This window comes from Anomaloglossus baeobatrachus, chromosome 1 (genome assembly GCF_048569485.1).
Source record: "Anomaloglossus baeobatrachus isolate aAnoBae1 chromosome 1, aAnoBae1.hap1, whole genome shotgun sequence".
NCBI classification, from domain to species: domain Eukaryota; kingdom Metazoa; phylum Chordata; class Amphibia; order Anura; family Aromobatidae; genus Anomaloglossus; species Anomaloglossus baeobatrachus.
The window spans coordinates 9052595-9075554 of record NC_134353.1 but is presented as its reverse complement, the minus strand read 5'-3'; positions in this window follow the sequence as shown (position 1 = coordinate 9075554).

Genomic DNA, 22960 nt, shown 5'->3' with positions numbered 1-22960 from the left:
CTGTATGTGGTATTATTGGTCACTATGGTGTCTGGGCATGGTGTGGTGGTAATTCCCCTGTATGTGGTATTATTGGTCACTATGTTGTCTGGGCATGGTGTGGTGGTAATTCTCCTGTATGTGGTATTATTGGTCACTATGTTGTCTGGGCATGGTGTGGAGGTAATTCTCCTGTATGTGGTATTATTGGTCACTATGTTGTCTGGGCATGGTGTGGAGGTAATTCTCCTGTAAGTGGTATTATTGGTCACTATGTTGTCTGGGCATGGTGTGGTGGTAATTCCCCTGTATGTGGTATTATTGGTCACTATGTTGTCTGGGCATGGTGTGGTGGTAATTCCCCTGTATGTGGTATTATTGGTCACTATGTTGTCTGGGCATGGTGTGGTGGTAATTCCCCTGTATGTGGTATTATTGGTCACTATGGTGTCTGGGCATGGTGTGGAGGTAATTCTCCTGTATGTGGTATTATTGGTCACTATGTTGTCTGGGCATGGTGTGGAGGTAATTCTCCCTGTATGTGGTATTATTGGTCACTATGTTGTCTGGGCATGGTGTGGTGGTAATTCCCCTATATGTGGTATTATTGGTCACTATGTTGTCTGGGCATGGTGTGGTGGTAATTCTCCTGTATGTGGTATTATTAGTCACTATGTTGTCTGGGCATGGTGTGGTGGTAATTCTCCCTGTATGTGGTATTATTGGTCACTATGTTGTCTGGGCATGGTGTGGTGGTAATTCTCCTGTATGTGGTATTATTGGTCACTATGTTGTCTGGGCATGGTGTGGTGGTAATTCTCCTGTATGTGGTATTATTGGTCACTCTGTTGTCTGGGCATGGTGTGGAGGTAATTCCCCTGTATGTGGTATTATTGGTCACTATGTTGTCTGGGCATGGTGTGGTGGTAATTCTCCTGTATGTGGTATTATTGGTCACTATGTTGTCTGGGCATGGTGTGGTGGTAATTCCTCTGTATGTGGTATTATTGGTCACTATGTTGTCTGGGCATGGTGTGGTGGTAATTCTCCTGTATGTGGTATTATTGGTCACTATGTTGTCTGGGCATGGTGTGGTGGTAATTCCCCTGTATGTGGTATTATTGGTCACTATGTTGTCTGGGCATGGTGTGGAGGTAATTCTCCTGTATGTGGTATTATTGGTCACTATGTTGTCTGGGCATGGTGTGGTGGTAATTCTCTCTGTATGTGGTATTATTGGTCACTATGGTGTCTGGGCATGGTGTGGGGGTAATTCTCCTGTATGTGGTATTATTGGTCACTATGTTGTCTGGGCATGGTGTGGTGGTAATTCTCCTGTATGTGGTATTATTGGTCACTATGTTGTCTGGGCATGGTGTGGCGGTAATTCTCCTGTATGTGGTATTATTGGTCACTATGTTGTCTGGGCATGGTGTGGTGGTAATTCTCCTGTATGTGGTATTATTGGTCACTATGTTGTCTGGGCATGGTGTGGAGGTAATTCTCCTGTATGTGGTATTATTGGTCACTATGGTGTCTGGGCATGGTGTGGAGGTAATTCTCCTGTATGTGGTATTATTGGTCACTATGGTGTCTGGGCATGGTGTGGTGGTAATTCCCCTGTATGTGGTATTATTGGTCACTATGGTGTCTGGGCATGGTGTGGTGGTAATTCTCCTGTATGTGGTATTATTGGTCACTATGGTGTCTGGGCATGGTGTGGAGGTAATTCTCCTGTATGTGGTATTATTGGTCACTATGTTGTCTGGGCATGGTGTGGAGGTAATTCTCCTGTATGTGGTATTATTGGTCACTATGGTGTCTGGGCATGGTGTGGAGGTAATTCTCCTGTATGTGGTATTATTGGTCACTATGGTGTCTGGGCATGGTGTGGTGGTAATTCCCCTGTATGTGGTATTATTGGTCACTATGGTGTCTGGGCATGGTGTGGAGGTAATTCTCCTGTATGTGGTATTATTGGTCACTATGTTGTCTGGGCATGGTGTGGAGGTAATTCCCCTGTATGTGGTATTATTGGTCACTATGTTGTCTGGGCATGGTGTGGCGGTAATTCTCCTGTATGTGGTATTATTGGTCACTATGTGGTCTGGGCATGGTGTGGTGGTAATTCTCCTGTATGTGGTATTATTGGTCACTATGTTGTCTGGGCATGGTGTGGTGGTAATTCCCCTGTATGTGGTATTATTGGTCACTATGTTGTCTGGGCATGGTGTGGTGGTAATTCTCCTGTATGTGATATTATTGGTCACTATGTTGTCTGGGCATGGTGTGGTGGTAATTCCCCTGTATGTGGTATTATTGGTCACTATGTTGTCTGGGCATGGTGTGGAGGTAATTCTCCTGTATGTGGTATTATTGGTCACTATGTTGTCTGGGCATGGTGTGGAGGTAATTCTCCTGTATGTGGTATTATTGGTCACTATGTTGTCTGGGCATGGTGTGGTGGTAATTCCCCTGTATGTGGTATTATTGGTCACTATGTTGTCTGGGCATGGTGTGGAGGTAATTCTCCTGTATGTGGTATTATTGGTCACTATGTTGTCTGGGCATGGTGTGGAGGTAATTCTCCTGTATGTGGTATTATTGGTCACTATGTGGTCTGGGCATGGTGTGGTGGTAATTCTCCTGTATGTAGTATTATTGGTCACTATGTTGTCTGGGCATGGTGTGGTGGTAATTCCCCTGTATGTGGTATTATTGGTCACTATGTTGTCTGGGCATGGTGTGGTGGTAATTCTCCTGTATGTGATATTATTGGTCACTATGTTGTCTGGGCATGGTGTGGTGGTAATTCCCCTGTATGTGGTATTATTGGTCACTATGTTGTCTGGGCATGGTGTGGAGGTAATTCTCCTGTATGTGGTATTATTGGTCACTATGTTGTCTGGGCATGGTGTGGAGGTAATTCTCCTGTAAGTGGTATTATTGGTCACTATGTTGTCTGGGCATGGTGTGGTGGTAATTCCCCTGTATGTGGTATTATTGGTCACTATGTTGTCTGGGCATGGTGTGGTGGTAATTCCCCTGTATGTGGTATTATTGGTCACTATGTTGTCTGGGCATGGTGTGGTGGTAATTCCCCTGTATGTGGTATTATTGGTCACTATGGTGTCTGGGCATGGTGTGGAGGTAATTCTCCTGTATGTGGTATTATTGGTCACTATGGTGTCTGGGCATGGTGTGGTGGTAATTCTCCTGTATGTGGTATTATTGGTCACTATGTTGTCTGGGCATGGTGTGGTGGTAATTCTCCTGTATGTGGTATTATTGGTCACTATGTTGTCTGGGCATGGTGTGGAGGTAATTCTCCCTGTATGTGGTATTATTGGTCACTATGTTGTCTGGGCATGGTGTGGTGGTAATTCCCCTATATGTGGTATTATTGGTCACTATGTTGTCTGGGCATGGTGTGGTGGTAATTCTCCTGTATGTGGTATTATTAGTCACTATGTTGTCTGGGCATGGTGTGGTGGTAATTCTCCCTGTATGTGGTATTATTGGTCACTATGTTGTCTGGGCATGGTGTGGTGGTAATTCTCCTGTATGTGGTATTATTGGTCACTATGTTGTCTGGGCATGGTGTGGTGGTAATTCTCCTGTATGTGGTATTATTGGTCACTCTGTTGTCTGGGCATGGTGTGGAGGTAATTCCCCTGTATGTGGTATTATTGGTCACTATGTTGTCTGGGCATGGTGTGGTGGTAATTCTCCTGTATGTGGTATTATTGGTCACTATGTTGTCTGGGCATGGTGTGGTGGTAATTCCTCTGTATGTGGTATTATTGGTCACTATGTTGTCTGGGCATGGTGTGGTGGTAATTCTCCTGTATGTGGTATTATTGGTCACTATGGTGTCTGGGCATGGTGTGGCGGTAATTCTCCTGTATGTGGTATTATTGGTCACTATGTTGTCTGGGCATGGTGTGGTGGTAATTCCCCTGTATGTGGTATTATTGGTCACTATGTTGTCTGGGCATGGTGTGGTGGTAATTCTCCTGTATGTGGTATTATTGGTCACTATGTTGTCTGGGCATGGTGTGGTGGTAATTCCCCTGTATGTGGTATTATTGGTCACTATGTTGTCTGGGCATGGTGTGGAGGTAATTCTCCTGTATGTGGTATTATTGGTCACTATGTTGTCTGGGCATGGTGTGGTGGTAATTCCTCTGTATGTGGTATTATTGGTCACTATGTTGTCTGGGCATGGTGTGGTGGTAATTCCTCTGTATGTGGTATTATTGGTCACTATGTTGTCTGGGCATGGTGTGGTGGTAATTCTCCTGTATGTGGTATTATTGGTCACTATGTTGTCTGGGCATGGTGTGGTGGTAATTCTCCTGTATGTGGTATTATTGGTCACTATGTTGTCTGGGCATGGTGTGGTGGTAATTCCCCTGTATGTGGTATTATTGGTCACTATGTTGTCTGGGCATGGTGTGGAGGTAATTCTCCTGTATGTGGTATTATTGGTCACTATGTTGTCTGGGCATGGTGTGGTGGTAATTCTCTCTGTATGTGGTATTATTGGTCACTATGTTGTCTGGGCATGGTGTGGTGGTAATTCTCCTGTATGTGGTATTATTGGTCACTATGTTGTCTGGGCATGGTGTGGTGGTAATTCTCCTGTATGTGGTATTATTGGTCACTATGTTGTCTGGGCATGGTGTGGTGGTAATTCCACTGTATGTGGTATTATTGGTCACTATGTTGTCTGGGCATGGTGTGGTGGTAATTCTCCTGTATGTGGTATTATTGGTCACTATGTTGTCTGGGCATGGTGTGGCGGTAATTCTCCTGTATGTGGTATTATTGGTCACTATGTTGTCTGGGCATGGTGTGGTGGTAATTCTCCTGTATGTGGTATTATTGGTCACTATGTTGTCTGGGCATGGTGTGGTGGTAATTCTCCTGTATGTGGTATTATTGGTCACTATGTTGTCTGGGCATGGTGTGGAGGTAATTCTCCTGTATGTGGTATTATTGGTCACTATGGTGTCTGGGCATGGTGTGGAGGTAATTCTCCTGTATGTGGTATTATTGGTCACTATGGTGTCTGGGCATGGTGTGGTGGTAATTCCCCTGTATGTGGTATTATTGGTCACTATGGTGTCTGGGCATGGTGTGGTGGTAATTCTCCTGTATGTGGTATTATTGGTCACTATGGTGTCTGGGCATGGTGTGGAGGTAATTCTCCTGTATGTGGTATTATTGGTCACTATGTTGTCTGGGCATGGTGTGGAGGTAATTCTCCTGTATGTGGTATTATTGGTCACTATGGTGTCTGGGCATGGTGTGGAGGTAATTCTCCTGTATGTGGTATTATTGGTCACTATGGTGTCTGGGCATGGTGTGGTGGTAATTCCCCTGTATGTGGTATTATTGGTCACTATGTTGTCTGGGCATGGTGTGGAGGTAATTCCCCTGTATGTGGTATTATTGGTCACTATGTTGTCTGGGCATGGTGTGGCGGTAATTCTCCTGTATGTGGTATTATTGGTCACTATGTGGTCTGGGCATGGTGTGGTGGTAATTCTCCTGTATGTGGTATTATTGGTCACTATGTTGTCTGGGCATGGTGTGGAGGTAATTCCCCTGTATGTGGTATTATTGGTCACTATGTTGTCTGGGCATGGTGTGGTGGTAATTCTCCTGTATGTAGTATTATTGGTCACTATGTTGTCTGGGCATGGTGTGGTGGTAATTCCCCTGTATGTGGTATTATTGGTCACTATGTTGTCTGGGCATGGTGTGGTGGTAATTCCCCTGTATGTGGTATTATTGGTCACTATGTTGTCTGGGCATGGTGTGGAGGTAATTCTCCTGTATGTGGTATTATTGGTCACTATGTTGTCTGGGCATGGTGTGGAGGTAATTCTCCTGTATGTGGTATTATTGGTCACTATGGTGTCTGGGCATGGTGTGGTGGTAATTCCCCTGTATGTGGTATTATTGGTCACTATGGTGTCTGGGCATGGTGTGGAGGTAATTCTCCTGTATGTGGTATTATTGGTCACTATGTTGTCTGGGCATGGTGTGGTGGTAATTCTCCTGTATGTGGTATTATTGGTCACTATGGTGTCTGGGCATGGTGTGGAGGTAATTCCCCTGTATGTGGTATTATTGGTCACTATGTTGTCTGGTCATGGTGTGGAGGTAATTCTCCTGTATATGGTATTATTGGTCACTATGTTGTCTGGGCATGGTGTGGTGGTAATTAGAGATGAGCGAACCGGTCCCGGTTCGGCTCGAGGCGGTTCGCCGAACGGGGGGTCTGGCTCGAGTTCGGCTCGTCGAACGTTCGACGAACCGAACTAGAACCAATAGGCTATAATGGGAGGCAATCACAAACACATAAAAATGCATTATAAATGTACACAAACAGTTAATAAACATTGCCATAACACTTACCGGTCCTCGCGATCCCTTCTGCACTCTGTCTCCTGCCGCTATTCCATCCGATGATCGCTGAATCCTCCCGGTGACCTGCACTGCCAGCAGAGAAGCAGGACCTATCGTGACGTCAAAATAGCCATGTGACCAGTCACGTGGCTATTATCTCATTGGCTACAGACTGGTCACATGACTATGACACGTCATGTAGGACCTGCGAGTGCATCTCTCCGGTACACGGTGCACATATGTGTATCGCCGTGTACCGGCGACATGCTCTAGCACACGGTCGACTCCCCGTTCCGTTAGGGACCGGCTGACACAGCCGGTCATTAACGGAGATCACCGTTGCCATAGCAACGCAGTTAGCGGTGACGTCACCGCTAACCGCGGCTCCGGGAGCACCGTTGCTATGGTAACGCGTCTGTCAGCGTTACCGCTGTTACCGCTAGCAGCCAGCAGTGATCACTCACGGAGTGAAGGCTGCACGCTGCTTCCCGATTGTAGTGAGCATTGTAGTTAGGATGGAGGTTCCCCAGCCCCAAGTGATGCCCCTCACTACAATCGTCACTACTACTACACTAGAAAGAAAGAAGACAGAAGAGCAGGATCGTGGAGGGCTGACAGGGGTAATAAAGATGGAGTCTCTAATGTGTCTGTGTATTTATTTCTATTAAAGTATTTTTTCTCTGTGTGGTGTCTTTTTTTAACCCTTTATTGGAGATTCTTAATGGCCGGGTCAAACGTGCCTGACATTAAGAATCTCTGGCTTAATACTGGCTGGTAAAACAAAGCCAGTATTAACTCATGATTACCCAACAAGCCACCCGGCTCCAGGGCTGTTGGAAGAGTTGGATACAGCGCCAGATGATGGCGCTTCTATGAGAGCGCCATTTTCTGGGACGGCTGCGGACTGAAATCCGCAGCAGAGGCGCCCACAAACCTCGGGCTAACCTGTGCTGCGGATTCCAATCCCCAGCTGCCTAGTTGTACCCGGCTGGACACAAAAATAGGGCGAAGCCCACGTCATTTGTTTTTTAATTATTTCATGAAATAAGTGAAATAATTAAAAAAAACGGGCTTCCCTATATTTTTGGTTCCCAGCCGGGTACAAATAGGCAACTGGGGGTTGGAGGCAGCCCGTGGCTGCCAGCTGTACCTGGCTAGCATACAAAAATATGGCGAAGCCCACGTCATTTTTTTGGTGGGCAAAAAACTTCTGCATGCAGTCCTGGATGGAGTATGCTGAGCCTTGTAGTTCTGCAGCTGCTGTCTGCTCTTCTCCATACAGACAGACAGCAGCTGCAGAACTACAAGGCTCAGCATACTCCATCCAGGACTGTATGCAGAAGTTTTTTGCCCCCTGAAAAAATTATGTGGCTTCGCCATATTTTTGTATGCTAGCCAGGTACAGCAGGCAGGTACGGCTGCCCCCAACCCCCAGTTGCCTATTTGTACCCGGCTGGGAACCAAAAATAAAGGGAAGCCCTTTTTTTATTATTTCATGAATTTCATGAAATAATTAGAAAACAAATGACGTAGGCTTTGCCCCATTTTTGTGTCCAGCCAGGTACAACTAGGCAGCTGGGGATTGGAATCCGCAGCACAGGTTGGCCTGAGCTTTCTGGGCCCCACTGCTGCGATTTGCAGTCTGCAGCCGCCTCAGAAAATGGCATTTTCATAGAAGCGCCATCTTCTGGCGCTGTATCCAACTCTTCCAGCACCTGCCTGCTATACCTGGCTAGCATACAAAAATATGGCGAAGCTCACGTCCTTTTTTTGTAGCTTTTTGGCAAAAAAAAAAAAAAATGCTTCCCTGGATTTTCCATTGCCAGTGAAGGTAACACCAAGCAGTGGGGGTTAGCAGCCAGTAGCTGCTTGGATTACCCTTAGCTAGCAATACAAAAAATGCAGTGGGAGCTAACATATATTTTTTTTAATTATTTATTTAAATAACTAAAAATAAAATGGGCTTCCCTGTATTTTGATTGCTGGACATCACAGTGCTGTAAAAATAAATCTTTAAAAAAATGACGTAGCGCTCCGCGGTATTTTTGATTCTCAGCGCAGATAAAGCAGACAGCTATGGGTTGCCACCCCCATCTGCCTGCCGTTACCTTGGTTGGCAATCAAAATACAGGGAAGCCCATTAATTTTTTCTATTTAAAAAATAGTTAAAAAAAAAAAATTACGTTGGGTCCCCCCATTTTTGATAGCCAGCTAGGGTAAAGCAGACGGCTGTAGCCTGAAAACCACAGCTGGCAGCTTTACCGTGGTTGGGGATCCAATGTGGAGGTCCCCTCAGGCTCTTTTTTATAATTATTTTATAAATATTAATAATTACACAATAAAAGTAGGGGACCCCCCAAATTGGATCACCAGCCAAGGTAAAGCGGACAGCTGTGGTCTGGTATTCTCAGGGTGGGAAGGTCCATAGTTATTGGGCCTTCACAGCCTAAAAATAGCAGGCCGCAGGCACCCCAGACGTGGCGCATCCACTAGATGCGCCAATCCTGGCGCTTCACCCCAGCTCATCCCGTGCCCTGGTGCAGTGGCAAACGGGGTAATAAATCGGGTTGATACTAGCTGTAAAGTCACCTGAGATCAAGCCCAGCAGTTTGTGATGTCATGGCGTCTATTAGATACCCAACATCATAAACTGTCAGTACTAACAAAAACAAAAAATCGACAAAAGAAATTTATTTGAAAAAACAGTCCCCAAAACATTTCCTCTTTCACCAATTTATTGTAAGAAAAAAAATAAAGGGGTCCCACGACGACTCTGGACCGTCTAGAATATGGGGGGGGAGACACTCAGGGAACGTATCCCCCATTTTCTAGGAGTGCGGACCCTTCATGTGAGGAGTGTGGGTGCAATGAATCTGCACTCACTCTCCCCGGGTCCACAGCAGCAGAGTCCATGTCGTAATGGTTGCTACCAAAGCTGCAATGCCCTGCTCATGAGGTAAGGGCATGCCTAATCAGGAGAACTACTGTAGAGGAAGCTCTGCTCACTGGTATATAGGTGCTCAGAGGTAATAATAGATAAAATTAGTGAGTAACCTCGGCACTCTATATCTCCCAGACTAAGTCAGTAAGTCACAACGGATAGTAATGCAAAATCACTCTTTATTGGTCCGTATTAAGAAAATTTTTTTTTCATAAGCATATATGTTTTTGTCCAAAACAAGTTACAAATGACGTTTCGGCCTGAGCCTTCGTCAGATTGGACTTATCTGCATGTAATCATGAAAAATGACAATAATCAGTATCACATAAGAGTGAGAGAACAATAACATAAACTCGAACAATGTAGAGGTACAATTGGGATGCAGCAAAAAAATTGCAACACAGCAAGAAATGAAACACATGATACAAATGTCATAATACAGTACAAGGACAATATAGTAATGACAAATATGGGGTCAGAGTAGACTTAGACAGCTCTGGTACGAAAGAGATGTCAATCATAAAGTAACATGTGCAGTAGGTGTAGAGCTACACTATGCATGGCAGAGCTAATGGGTAGACCGACCATAGAAAAAGTAGAGAAAAAGTGGAGAAAAAGTGGAGAATAAGTGGAACATAAGAGGAGAAAAAGTGGAGAAAAAGTGGAGAAAAAAGTGGAGAAAAAGTGGAGAAAAAGTGGAGAAAAAGTGGAGAAAAAGTGGAGAAAAAGTGGAGATTAAGAGGAGAAAAAGTGGAGAAAAAGTGGAGAAAAAGTGGAGCATAAGAGGAGAAAAAGTGGAGAAAAAGTGGAGAAAAAGTGGAGAAAAAGTGGAGCATAAGAGGAGAAAAAGTGGAGAAAAAAGTGGAGAAAAAGTGGAGAAAAAGTGGAGCATAAGAGGAGAAAAAGTGGAGAAAAAAGTGGAGAAAAAGTGGAGTAAAAGTGGAGAAAAAATGGAGAAAAAGTGGAGAAAAAGTGGAGATTAAGAGGAGAAAAAGTGGAGAAAAAGTGGAGAAAAAGTGGAGCATAAGAGGAGAAAAAGTGGAGAAAAAAGTGGAGAAAACGTGGAGAAAACGTGGAGGAAAAAGTGGAGAAAAAGTGGAGAAAAAGTGGAGAAAAAGTGGAGAAAAAGTGGAGCATAAGAGGAGAAAAAGTGGAGAAAAAAGTGGAGAAAACGTGGAGAAAAAGTGGAGCATAAGAGGAGAAAAAGTGGAGATTAAGAGGAGAAAAAGTGGAGAAAAAGTGGAGAAAAAGTGGAGAAAAAGTGGAGAAAAAGTGGAGAAAAAGTGGAGCATAAGAGGAGAAAAAGTGGAGAAAAAGTGGAGAAAAAAGTGGAGAAAAAGTGGAGAAAAAGTGGAGAAAAAGTGGAGAAAAAGTGGAGATTAAGAGGAGAAAAAGTGGAGAAAAAGTGGAGAAAAAGTGGAGCATAAGAGGAGAAAAAGTGGAGAAAAAAGTGGAGAAAACGTGGAGAAAACGTGGAGAAAAAGTGGAGAAAAAGTGGAGAAAAAGTGGAGAAAAAGTGGAGCATAAGAGGAGAAAAAGTGGAGAAAAAGTGGAGAAAAAAGTGGAGAAAAAGTGGAGAAAAAGTGGAGAAAAAGTGGAGAAAAAGTGGAGATTAAGAGGAGAAAAAGTGGAGAAAAAGTGGAGAAAAAGTGGAGAAAAAGTGGAGCATAAGAGGAGAAAAAGTGGAGAAAAAGTGGAGAAAAAGTGGAGAAAAAGTGGAGCATAAGAGGAGAAAAAGTGGAGAAAAAAGTGGAGAAAAAGTGGAGAAAAAGTGGAGCATAAGAGGAGAAAAAGTGGAGAAAAAAGTGGAGAAAAAGTGGAGTAAAAGTGGAGAAAAAATGGAGAAAAAGTGGAGAAAAAGTGGAGATTAAGAGGAGAAAAAGTGGAGAAAAAGTGGAGAAAAAGTGGAGCATAAGAGGAGAAAAAGTGGAGAAAAAAGTGGAGAAAACGTGGAGAAAACGTGGAGGAAAAAGTGGAGAAAAAGTGGAGAAAAAGTGGAGAAAAAGTGGAGAAAAAGTGGAGCATAAGAGGAGAAAAAGTGGAGAAAAAAGTGGAGAAAACGTGGAGAAAAAGTGGAGCATAAGAGGAGAAAAAGTGGAGATTAAGAGGAGAAAAAGTGGAGAAAAAGTGGAGAAAAAGTGGAGAAAAAGTGGAGAAAAAGTGGAGAAAAAGTGGAGAAAAAGTGGAGCATAAGAGGAGAAAAAGTGGAGAAAAAGTGGAGAAAAAAGTGGAGAAAAAGTGGAGAAAAAGTGGAGAAAAAGTGGAGAAAAAGTGGAGAAAAAGTGGAGAAAAAGTGGAGAAAAAGTGGAGAAAAAGTGGAGCATAAGAGGAGAAAAAGTGGAGAAAAAAGTGGAGAAAACGTGGAGAAAACGTGGAGAAAAAGTGGAGAAAAAGTGGAGAAAAAGTGGAGAAAAAGTGGAGCATAAGAGGAGAAAAAGTGGAGAAAAAAGTGGAGAAAACGTGGAGAAAACGTGGAGAAAAAGTGGAGAAAAAGTGGAGAAAAAGTGGAGAAAAAGTGGAGATTAAGAGGAGAAAAAGTGGAGAAAAAGTGGAGAAAAAGTGGAGCATAAGAGGAGAAAAAGTGGAGAAAAAGTGGAGAAAAAGTGGAGAAAAAGTGGAGCATAAGAGGAGAAAAAGTGGAGAAAAAAGTGGAGAAAAAGTGGAGAAAAAGTGGAGCATAAGAGGAGAAAAAGTGGAGAAAAAAGTGGAGAAAAAGTGGAGTAAAAGTGGAGAAAAAATGGAGAAAAAGTGGAGAAAAAGTGGAGATTAAGAGGAGAAAAAGTGGAGAAAAAGTGGAGAAAAAGTGGAGCATAAGAGGAGAAAAAGTGGAGAAAAAAGTGGAGAAAACGTGGAGAAAACGTGGAGGAAAAAGTGGAGAAAAAGTGGAGAAAAAGTGGAGAAAAAGTGGAGCATAAGAGGAGAAAAAGTGGAGAAAAAAGTGGAGAAAACGTGGAGAAAAAGTGGAGCATAAGAGGAGAAAAAGTGGAGATTAAGAGGAGAAAAAGTGGAGAAAAAGTGGAGAAAAAGTGGAGAAAAAGTGGAGAAAAAGTGGAGAAAAAGTGGAGAAAAAGTGGAGCATAAGAGGAGAAAAAGTGGAGAAAAAGTGGAGAAAAAAGTGGAGAAAAAGTGGAGAAAAAGTGGAGAAAAAGTGGAGAAAAAGTGGAGATTAAGAGGAGAAAAAGTGGAGAAAAAGTGGAGAAAAAGTGGAGCATAAGAGGAGAAAAAGTGGAGAAAAAAGTGGAGAAAACGTGGAGAAAACGTGGAGAAAAAGTGGAGAAAAAGTGGAGAAAAAGTGGAGCATAAGAGGAGAAAAAGTGGAGAAAAAAGTGGAGAAAACGTGGAGAAAACGTGGAGAAAAAGTGGAGAAAAAGTGGAGAAAAAGTGGAGAAAAAGTGGAGCATAAGAGGAGAAAAAGTGGAGAAAAAAGTGGAGAAAACGTGGAGAAAAAGTGGAGAAAAAGTGGAGAAAAAGTGGAGCATAAGAGGAGAAAAAGTGGAGATTAAGAGGAGAAAAAGTGGAGAAAAAGTGGAGAAAAAGTGGAGAAAAAGTGGAGAAAAAGTGGAGAAAAAGTGGAGAAAAAGTGGAGCATAAGAGGAGAAAAAGTGGAGAAAAAAGTGGAGAAAAAGTGGAGAAAAAGTGGAGAAAAAGTGGAGATTAAGAGGAGAAAAAGTGGAGCATAAGAGGAGAAAAAGTGGAGAAAAAAGTGGAGAAAAAGTGGAGAAAGTGGAGAAAAAAATGGAGAAAAAGTGGAGAAAAAGTGGAGAAAAAGTGGAGAAAAAGTGGAGAATAAGAGGAGAAAAAGTGGAGAAAAAGTGGAGAAAAAGTGGAGAATAAGAGGAGAAAAAGTGGAGAATAAGTGGAGAAAAAAATGGAGAAAAAGTGGAGAAAAAGTGGAGAGAAAGTGGAGAAAAAAATGGAGAAAAAGTGGAACACCCTTTGGTACCTTTCATGTGGCACTAAGGGGTGCTTAGCTTTGTATTTAGCCAAAAAAATGAAAAAAAAAATGACATAGGGTTCCCCCTAGTTTTGTAGCCAGCTAGGGTAAAGCAGACGGCTGCAGCCTGCAGACCACAGCTGGCAACCTCACCTTGGCTGGTAATCCAAAACTGAGGGCACCCCACGCTGTTATTTTAAATTAAATAAATAATTAAAAAAAAAAACCACGTAGGGGTCCCCCAAAATTGGATCACCAGCCAAGGTAAAGCAGACAGCTGGGGCCTGATATTCTCAGACTAGGGAGGTCCATGGTTATTGGAATCTCCCCAGCCTAAAAATAGCAGGCCGCAGCCGCCCCAGAAGTGGCGCATCCATTAGATGCGCCAATCCTGGTGCTTCGCCCCAGCTCATCCCGCGCCCTGGTGCGGTGGCAAACGGGGTAATATTTGGGGTTAATACCAGATGTGTAATGTCACCTGGCATCAAGCCCTGGGGTTGGTGAGGTCAGGCGTCTATCAGATACCCGACATCACCAACCCAGTCAGTAATAAAAAAAAATACACGACAAACACATTTTTATTTGAAAAAACACTCCCCAAAACATTCCCTCTTTAACCAATTTATTAGATTGAAAAACAAATCCAGGTCTGGTGTAATCCAAGGGGTTGCCATGACGATGCACACTGTCCCAGTCAATGAAGAGCAGGATGTTCCCCATTGGCTGGGAGAGCAGTGCAGTGACCTGAGCTAACATCAATGGGTCAGCCCAGGTCACTGCAGGGCATGAGAAGTGCTGCTGTCAGTGAGGTACATTACCTGCGCTGATCTCCAGCACACTGACAGCCCCTGTCACTGAGGTCAATGACCGGCGCCTTCACATCAAGTATCGCGAGAGGTCCGTGACGTCACCGCCAGTGTCAGTCTCGGGTCGGAAGCGAGAGGTGATGTGACAAGCGGCGGCCATGGAGGACAGTGACAGCGCTGAGGTCGGGATGGCGGGACTTCATCACCGCAGGTAAGCCGAGCGAGCGAGCGAGCGAGCGAGCGGGCGGGCGGGCGGGCGGGCGGGCGGGGGGGGGGGGGGTGGATGTGTGTGTGTGTGTGTGTTTGTGTATGTGTATGTATGTGTACATGCCGCGGGCAGGAGGGGGTGGAGTGAGCTGAGCGGGAAAGTGTGGGCTTCCTGCACGTAACTAAGATAAACATCGGGTTACTAACCAAAGCGCTTTGCTTGGATACCCGATGTTTATCTTGGTTACCAGCTTGTGGCAGGCTGCCAGCGATGGCTCCTGCTCACTGTAGCTGTAAAAAGCCCTGCTTTTTGCTGCTAGAACCGTTCTCGAACGTATCTAGAACTATCGAGCTTTTAGCAAAAAGCTCGAGTTCTAGTTCGATCTCGAACAGCCCAAAAATCACTCGAGCCGCGAACTGGAGAACCACGAACCACGAACCGCGCTCAACTCTAGTGGTAATTCCCCTGTATGTGGTATTATTGGTCACTATGTTGTCTGGGCATGGTGTGGAGGTAATTCTCCTGTATGTGGTATTATTGGTCACTATGTTGTCTGGGCATGGTGTGGAGGTAATTCTCCCTGTATGTGATATTATTGGTCACTATGTTGTCTGGGCATGGTGTGGTGGTAATTCCCCTGTATGTGGTATTATTGGTCACTATGTTGTCTGGGCATGGTGTGGAGGTAATTCTCCTGTATGTGGTATTATTGGTCACTATGTTGTCTGGGCATGGTGTGGTGGTAATTCTCCTGTATGTGGTATTATTGGTCACTATGTTGTCTGGGCATGGTGTGGTGGTAATTCTCCTGTATGTGGTATTATTGGTCGCTATGTTGTCTGGGCATGGTGTGGTGGTAATTCCCCTGTATGTGGTATTATTGGTCACTATGTTGTCTGGGCATGGTGTGGTGGTAATTCTCCCTGTATGTGGTATTATTGGTCACTATGTTGTCTGGGCATGGTGTGGTGGTAATTCCCCTGTATGTGGTATTATTGGTCACTATGTTGTCTGGGCATGGTGTGGTGGTAATTCTCCTGTATGTGGTATTATTGGTCACTATGTTGTCTGGGCATGGTGTGGTGGTAATTCTCCTGTATGTGATATTATTGGTCACTATGTTGTCTGGGCATGGTGTGGTGGTAATTCTCCTGTATGTGGTATTATTGGTCACTATGTTGTCTGGGCATGGTGTGGTGGTAATTCTCCTGTATGTGGTATTATTGGTCACTATGTTGTCTGGGCATGGTGTGGAGGTAATTCTCCTGTATGTGGTATTATTGGTCACTATGTTGTCTGGGCATGGTGTGGTGGTAATTCTCCTGTATGTGGTATTATTGGTCACTATGTTGTCTGGGCATGGTGTGGTGGTAATTCTCCTGTATGTGGTATTATTGGTCACTATGTTGTCTGGGCATGGTGTGGTGGTAATTCTCCCTGTATGTGGTATTATTGGTCACTATGTTGTCTGGGCATGGTGTGGTGGTAATTCTCCCTGTATGTGGTATTATTGGTCACTATGTTGTCTGGGCATGGTGTGGAGGTAATTCCCCTGTATGTGGTATTATTGGTCACTATGTTGTCTGGGCATGGTGTGGTGGTAATTCTCCCTGTATGTGGTATTATTGGTCACTATGTTGTCTGGGCATGGTGTGGAGGTAATTCTCCTGTATGTGGTATTATTGGTCACTATGTTGTCTGGGCATGGTGTGGAGGTAATTCTCCTGTATGTGGTATTATTGGTCACTATGTTGTCTGGGCATGGTGTGGTGGTAAATCTCCTGTATGTGGTATTATTGGTCACTATGTTGTCTGGGCATGGTGTGGTGGTAATTCTCCTGTATGTGGTATTATTGGTCACTATGTTGTCTGGGCATGGTGTGGAGGTAATTCTCCTGTATGTGGTATTATTGGTCACTATGTTGTCTGGGCATGGTGTGGTGGTAATTCTCCTGTATGTGGTATTATTGGTCACTATGTTGTCTGGGCATGGTGTGGTGGTAATTCTCCTGTATGTGGTATTATTGGTCACTATGTTGTCTGGGCATGGTGTGGTGGTAATTCCCCTGTATGTGGTATTATTGGTCACTATGTTGTCTGGGCATGGTGTGGTGGTAATTCTCCTGTATGTGGTATTATTGGTCACTATGTTGTCTGGGCATGGTGTGGTGGTAATTCTCCTGTATGTGGTATTATTGGTCACTATGTTGTCTGGGCATGGTGTGGAGGTAATTCTCCTGTATGTGGTATTATTGGTCACTATGTTGTCTGGGCATGGTGTGGTGGTAATTCTCCTGTATGTGGTATTATTGGTCACTATGTTGTCTGGGCATGGTGTGGTGGTAATTCTCCTGTATGTGGTATTATTGGTCACTATGTTGTCTGGGCATGGTGTGGAGGTAATTCTCCTGTATGTGGTATTATTGGTCACTATGTTGTCTGGGCATGGTGTGGTGGTAATTCCCCTGTATGTGGTATTATTGGTCACTATGTTGTCTGGGCATGGTGTGGAGGTAATTCCCCTGTATGTGATATTATTGGTCACTATGTTGTCTGGGCATGGTGTGGAGGTAATTCTCCTGTATGTGGTATTATTGGTCACTATGTTGTCTGGGCATGGTGTGGAGGTAATTCCCCTGTATGTGGTATTATTGGTCACTATGTTGTCTGGGCATGGTGTGGTGGTAATTCTCCCTGTATGTGGTATTATTGGTCACTATGGTGTCTGGGCATGGTGTGGAGGTAATTCTCCTGTATGTGGTATTATTGGTCACTATGGTGTCTGGGCATGGTGTGGCGGTAATTCCCCTGTATGTGGTATTATTGGTCACTATGTTGTCTGGGCATGGTGTGGTGGTAATTCTCCCTGTATGTGGTATTATTGGTCACTATGTTGTCTGGGCATGGTGTGGTGGTAATTCCCCTGTATGTGGTATTATTGGTCACTATGTTGTCTGGGCACGGTGTGGAGGTAATTCCCCTGTATGTGGTATTATTGGTCACTATGTTGTCTGGGCATGGTGTGGTGGTAACTCTCCTGTATGTGGTATTATTGGTCACTATGTTGTCTGGGCATGGTGTGGAGGTAATTCTCCTGTATGTGGTATTATTGGTCACTATGTTGTCTGGGCATGGTGTGGTGGTAATTCTCCTGTATGTGGTATTATTGGTCACTATGTGGTCTGGGCATGGTGTGGAGGTAATTCCCCTGTATGTGGTATTATTGGTCACTATGTTGTCTGGGCATGGTGTGGTGGTAATTCTCCTGTATGTGGTATTATTGGTCACTATGTTGTCTGGGCATGGTGTGGTGGTAATTCCCCTGTATGTGGTATTATTGGTCACTATGGTGTCTGGGCATGGTGTGGTGGTAATTCTCCTGTATGTGGTATTATTGGTCACTATGTTGTCTGGGCATGGTGTGGTGGTAATTCCCCTGTATGTGGTATTATTGGTCACTATGTTGTCTGGGCATGGTGTGGTGGTAATTCTCCTGTATGTGGTATTATTGGTCACTATGTGGTCTGGGCATGGTGTGGAGGTAATTCTCCTGTTTGTGGTATTATTGGTCACTATGTTGTCTGGGCATGGTGTGGTGGTAATTCTCCTGTATGTGGTATTATTGGTCACTATGTTGTCTGGGCATGGTGTGGTGGTAATTCTCCTGTATGTGGTATTATTGGTCACTATGGTGTCTGGGCATGGTGTGGAGGTAATTCTCCCTGTATGTGGTATTATTGGTCACTATGTTGCCTGGGCATGGTGTGGAGGTAATTCTCCTGTATGTGGTATTATTGGTCACTATGTTGTCTGGGCATGGTGTGGTGGTAATTCTCCCTGTATGTGGTATTATTGGTCACTATGTTGTCTGGACATGGTGTGGTGGTAATTCTCCTGTATGTGGTATTATTGGTCACTATGTTGTCTGGGCATGGTGTGGCGGTAATTCCCCTGTATGTGGTATTATTGGTCACTATGTTGTCTGGGCATGGTGTGGCGGTAATTCCCCTGTATGTGGTATTATTGGTCACTATGGTGTCTGGGCATGGTGTGGTGGTAATTCCCCTGTATGTGGTATTATTGGTCACTATGTTGTCTGGTCATGGTGTGGCGGTTATTATTATTATTATTTATTATTATAGCGCCATCAATTCCATGGGACTTTACATGTGAAATGTGTATACATAATAGGGACAAGTACAATAATCATAAACAGTACAAGACACAGACAGGTACAGGAGGATAGAGGTCCCTGCCCAGAGGGCTCACAGTCTAAAAGGAATAGGTGAGGATACAGTAGGTTAGGGTAGAGTTGAATTCTCCCTGTATGTGTCACGCTCCCCGGTCCCCGTGCCCCGCTCTCCGGTCCCCGTGCCCCGCTCTCCGGGTCCCGTGCCCCGCTCTCTGTGTCCCGTGCCGTGCTCTCCGAGTCCCCCCGCTCTCTGGGTCCCGACGGCGCCCCCTGGTCACCACTCCGGGCCTCTGGCCTCCTCCTCCACGGCCTTCCTGCTTCCTCTCCCTCGCCTGCATCCTCTGCACCGCTTCCTGCCCTGGCGTCTGGCACACAAGCTTCGCACATGCGCACTAGGGCGCACACGCGGTCATTGACCCTCTCTTAAAGGGCCAGCGTCCAGAAACAGGATATTGCATATGCAGGTACAGGGTATAAGAGGGTTATCATTCCAGGTGGGCGGGGTCTGTTCTACGTGTTTAGTGAGCTAGGAGTTCAGGTCCTCCTTTGCCTTGTCTGGTATTAACCCTTGTTTGTCTCGCAGAGCCCGTCTTGTCTCACCATCCGGTCCTAACCACGACTGCTGCGTAATTCCTGTCGGGGGTTGTCAGCTGAGGACTCCACCATCATTTTCAGTCCGGACCCGGTTCCGATTCCCAACGCCACGTGGTGACCTCCGTCCTCTTGTCCAATTGGATCCGGATCCACTTGTCATCTCCACCCGGCACCGGAACCAAAGCCTTGTCGTTGGGACTACCATCTGGACCCTTGTGACCTCAGGGACATCTGTCTTCGTCCTTCCGGAACGGACTGTGCCCTCACAGCTAGTGCTTCGGCTACCGTGCATCTAGGCCCTCTAACGGGGTGACCGGACAGTCCCTGTATAGGGGTTAGCTCCGGGTTGCTCTGCTGGAGGAGTTCGGTGCACGGCCCAGTTGTTCCACCACCAGAACCTTACAGTATGTGGTGGTATTGGTCTAGGTGTATTGGATTGTGCTGTGTATGGGGGTCACTTTTTCTCTCTATCAATTTGGGGAAGATTCTTTATATACAGAATAAATTCTTGAATGTTTAACCCCTGCCTGTCCTGTAACTATTATACTGCAACATATATGCACTTACAGAGGTTCTCTGCTGGAATCCAGTAATCCTCTATTCTAAGGCCACGTGCACTTGGTCAGTATTTTACAGCAGTATTTGTAGCCAGAACCAGGAGCGGTAAAATCAGAGGAAAAGTCTAATAGAAGCACAGCACCACTTCTGCATTTTCACCCACTCCTGGTTTTGCCAACAAATACTGATGCAACGTACTGACCAATATCTAAAAGTGTGAACGTGGCCTAAGGATTAGTGATAATGTATTAATCAGTGGGGGCCCGACTACTGGGACCTGCACCGATCGCAAAATGTGCAATTTCATCCCCATTACACTGGAAGTCATGTCCGACTCGACTCCTGATAAATTCATTCCCTCAGTAGCTGCAAGCACCGCATTTGTTCTCATCTGGCTACTCCACAGAGGATGAATGGAGCTACGGTCACACATTCCACCCCACAGAGGATGAATGGAGCTACGGTCACACATTCCACCCCACAGAGGATGAATGGAACTGTGGTCACACACCCCACCCCACAGAGGATGAATGGAGCTACGGTCACACACCCCACCCCACAGAGGATGAATGGAGCTGTGGTCACACACCCCACCCCACAGAGGATGAATGGAACTGCGGTCACACATCCCACCCCACGGAGGATGAATGGAGCTACAGTCACACACCCCGCCCCACAGAGGATGAATGGAGCTGTGGTCACACACCCCTCCCCACAGAGGATGAATGGAACTGCGGTCACACATCCCACCCCACGGAGGATGAATGGAGCTACAGTCACACACCCCGCCCCACAGAGGATGAATGGAGCTGTGGTCACACACCCCACCCCACAGAGGATGAATGGAACTGCGGTCACACACCCCACCCCACAGAGGATGAATGGAACTGCGGTCACACATCCCACCCCACGGAGGATGAATGGAGCTACGGTCACACACCCCGCCCCACAGAGGATGAATGGAACTGCGGTCACACACCCCACCCCACAGAGGATGAATGGAGCTGCGGTCACACACCCCTCCCCACAGAGGATGAATGGAGCTACGGTCACACACCCCACCCCACAGAGGATGAATGGAGCTACGGTCACACACCCCGCCCCACAGAGGATGAATGGAGCTGCGGTCACATCCCACTCCACAGAGGATGAATGGAGCTGCGGTCATACACCCCACCCCACAGAGGATGAATGGAACTGCGGTCACACACCCCACCCCACAGAGGATGAATGGAGCTGCGGTCACACATCCCACCCCACAGAGGATGAATTGAGCTGCGGTCACACACCCTACCCCACAGAGGATGAATGGAACTGCGGTCATACACCCCACCCCACAGAGGATGAATGGAACTGCGGTCATACACCCCACCCCACAGAGGATGAATGGAACTGCGGTCATACACCCCACCTCACAGAGGATGAATGGAACTGCGGTCATACACCCCACCTGCCACCCCTGCATTATATAATGGGGATAAAAGTGTCATGTCGGGGATAAAACTTCCACATTCTTCTGATCGGTGCGGTTTCCACTGGTCTGGTTCCATCAGTCAATAAGTTATCTTCTACCAATCCTGTGGATCCTGTGGATCAAAGATAACTTGTCTTTACCAAAGATCCCCTTTACAGTAAACTACAGTAATTGTACATCAGTTATGGTGCACAGGAGATGTGCAGGAGCCACCTGTGTTTTACAGTTTATCCGTGGATTCAGCAGAGCCGAGGCAGCTTCACGGCATATTGAATCGATGGACCACACTTTCTGAATGGCGCACGACATCGTTATTGACCGGCAGCGCGGAATAACCACTAATCGTCCTCTCCTTGTTATCGGCTCTTTGATCCTGTGGATCTGCAGCTGCGGTCATTTATAGGCCTTATTCCCACCGAGATGAGCACATATGATCATTTCTATTTCCTCAGATAAACGCATTGCACAGTTTCTCCCTCTCTGCATAGATCTGGAGCCTGGAATAATGCCCTTACAAGAGGCAGCTTTTTGCATTTACTCATATTTATTCCTTTATAAACATGTGTTATTCTAATAATTGCACTGATAACCGGAGATATTACATGTATTTGTTACATGTTTATATGTCTCCTTCATACACGAGCCGATAGAGAAGCTCTACTGTAATATGGCCTCCTCTAATGCACAGAATCAGTCACTATCACCACACGGCTAATATCTCACAGTGGAGAAAAAAAAAGGTTTTCAGCTCACCGGCTGTCTGAGTGTTGAAATGCACATGCACGGCATCCACCGGGAGGTCCCAGCCGGTAATCGAGGGTAAGGAGTAGTGGAAAAAAGGATCCGGCACGATTAGATTATAAAAACATCAAAAAACTTTATTTCCATGGTTAAAAAAGTACCTGTGGAGACCAAGCGGTGTACCTCACAAGAGACTTACCTGTGGAGACCAAGCGGTGTACCTCACAAGAGACTTACCTGTGGAGACCAAGCGGTGTACCTCACAAGAGACTTACCTGTGGAGACCAAGCGGTGTACCTCACAAGAGACTTACCTGTGGAGACCAAGCGGTGTACCTCACAAGAGACTTACCTGTGGAGACCAAGCGGTGTACCTCACAAGAGACTTAACGCGTTTCGGACTGCGGTAAAAACAAGAGAGTCCTTAATCATAAGCATTTTCTCTGTGACACAAGACTACTGAAATAGGTTACTCCATTAGATGAGCCAAGGGGGGGGAGGAGCAAGGATTCCTTGATTAAACGAGGAACCAGGTGGGTAAAAGGGATCACATAGAAACATATGAAATCAAATAATCATGTGATGTGAGTAATATTAAATACTCATTGCAAGTGTCACCATAAATATCACAATAAAAATATATATGTATCTATAAAAGATACCACATATGAACAATGTTAGTGATAATAATTTGCAAAAAATGGCATCAAAAATATCAAGAATTTACAAAAAAAAAAAAAAAAACTTTTTTTAAAAAAAAAAAATTTTGAGAAAAAAAAAACCCAGCATGAATAAACAAAATGAAATTTTCTTTGGTATAGACAAGGAATTTGATTACTCAGAAAATGTAACGTAAATCTGAGCGATAGTTCAGACCATCAGGGTATGCAAGAATATAGTGTAATATGTATATTTTCCTCCCCCGTTAAGACCTATAGTGGCTAGCACGGGTTCCCTGACAAGTAATTTGAGTGACTGGCTGGACCACCATATCCAGCCACTCATGAAACGCTCTACTGGGTATATTAAAGATACAAGAAGCGTATTGCAGAACCTTGATAAAATGACCTGGACAGAGGATTCCATTTGGGTGACAAGTGATGTGGTATCACTA